Genomic DNA, 2,025 nt, shown 5'->3' on the forward strand with positions numbered 1-2,025 from the left:
TTAAGACAGAGGATAAAGGAGTGTAAATCCCCAAACAGAGGATTGTTGTTAAGTGTCAAGTCAGTTCTGACTCATACCGACCCTGATAGGGTTTCTGAGGAGCAACTGGTGGGTTCGACCCAAACTTGCGGTTAGGAGTTTAGTGCAGTTAGCTAAGTATGTATTAACTTGGCTGACGGGAACAATGAAATACAATTATGGGGAGGTCAGCACAAATTATCCAGGTAAAGGAAAACACTGGGAGAAATACAAGTGTTAAACGCAACAAAAGCAATTAAATACTATTGCATACACAATCATGGAATCACAGTTCTTCTTCTTAGATGCCATCTAATCAGCTCAGACTCATAGAAAGCTCATGCACAACAGAACAAAACACTGCTTAGTACTGCGTTATCTTCACAATTGTTAAACTTGAGTCCATTGCTGCTGCCACTGTGACAATCCATCTCACTGGGGATCTCCCTCTTATTCGCTGACCCTCCACTTTATCAAGCATTATGTCCTTCTGCAAGGACTGGTGCCTCCTGATGATATGTCCAAAATATCAAAATATGATATGTCCAAAATGTAAGAGACAAAGTTTGGCAATCTAAAGAGCATACTGGATGTACTTCTTCCAACATAGATTTGTTTGTTCTTCTGGCAGCAATCCATGATACCTTTAATATTCTTCTCCAACAGCATAGCTCAATATTGCAAGTCAAGGCTTGAATTTTTCCTTCAGTTCTTTCAGCTTGAGAAATGTTGAGTATGTTCTTCCCTTTGGGTTTTCTAGCTCCAGCTCTTTGCACATTTTATTATAATATTTGACTTTGCCTTCTCAAACTGCTCTTTGAAAATTTCTGTTCAACTCTTTCATTTCCTCATTCTTTCCATTTGCTGAAGCAAGTTTCAGAGTCTATTCTAACATCCATTTTGGTCTTTTCTATCTTCTTGTCTTTTTAATGATCTTTTTCCTTCTTCCAGAGAAATAAAAGACCTATAGAAAGAAAACTACAAAACATTATTACAAGAAACTATAATGGCGGCGGCCTTGGCTCGGCTCGGACTCCGTTCAGTCAAAGAGATTCGTGTTCAGTTTTGCCCCTTCGAGAAGAACGTGGAGTCAACGAGGTACGTGGGGGACTGAGACGGGCGGGAGAGGGTGCGCTTTCCTCGCACTGTGGCCCCGGGCCTCCACGGCCCAGTCATCATACCTCTTGCGTTTTACCACCGCAAGACCTTCCTCCAGGTGGTGAGCAGCGAGAAGGTCCTCTCCACCAACCTCAAATGCTCCGTGATTGCGGACGTGAGACACAAACGGCTCCGAACCTTGCGTGGACGTATTGTTCGGAGACGGACACCGTCTGATTATGCGCGGTTTCCACCTCACCGCTCGGGAAATGCTCACCGCCTTCGCCTCCCAAATCCAGGGACCAGCCAGCTGCTGGTACCGGCTGGGACTGACTGGAGCATTTAATATAAGAAGACCTTGATCTTGTCACTCAACTCACTACCTGGAGGACTAAGGAGCATAACCGTGCCCCCACCTCCTTTGCCCGCCTGTCAAAACGCCCCTGGACTGACTGCACATCCAACGAATGTTTCTGGGAAGAGACAGACTCGAAGAGGGATCTGGACAAACTTGAATTTATTTCACTTTCTTGCTGTCACTCCCTACTTAACACTTTTGAATTTACCTCCCCCCACCATAAGCTCAAGGTACCTCTTACTCTCGAGATTAACCTTAGTGCTTTTCCCATAGTTTTCATTTTTTTAAATCTATTTTATTATTTACCCCATGGTGGAAATTGTTCCTCTTGGGTCCTAGTTCTTCTCTGCATATTTAATTCTCAGTTACATGTGTTGTAAGTGTATCTTTTGGTAGGTGTATAACCGTGTATCTTTTTCTATATATATATATTCTTCCTGGAGTATCTCATTGTCTCACAACTGGAACTCTCTGGGGTTAATCCCTGCATTTTTGTTTGGCACTAACTCCAATTTCTGTGCTACAGTTTCATAACTCCAGTTACCTACTAC

The 2,025-nt window shown here is 43.2% G+C and overlaps 1 pseudogene; it reads left to right on the forward strand.

The window, feature by feature from the left end:
- The first annotated feature begins 1,024 nt into the window (after positions 1-1,024).
- Positions 1,025-1,478, forward strand: LOC102840738 (annotated as a pseudogene).
- The last annotated feature ends 547 nt before the right edge of the window (positions 1,479-2,025 follow it).

This window comes from Chrysochloris asiatica, unplaced genomic scaffold, assembly GCF_000296735.1.
Source record: "Chrysochloris asiatica unplaced genomic scaffold, ChrAsi1.0 scaffold00125, whole genome shotgun sequence".
NCBI lineage: Eukaryota > Metazoa > Chordata > Mammalia > Afrosoricida > Chrysochloridae > Chrysochloris > Chrysochloris asiatica.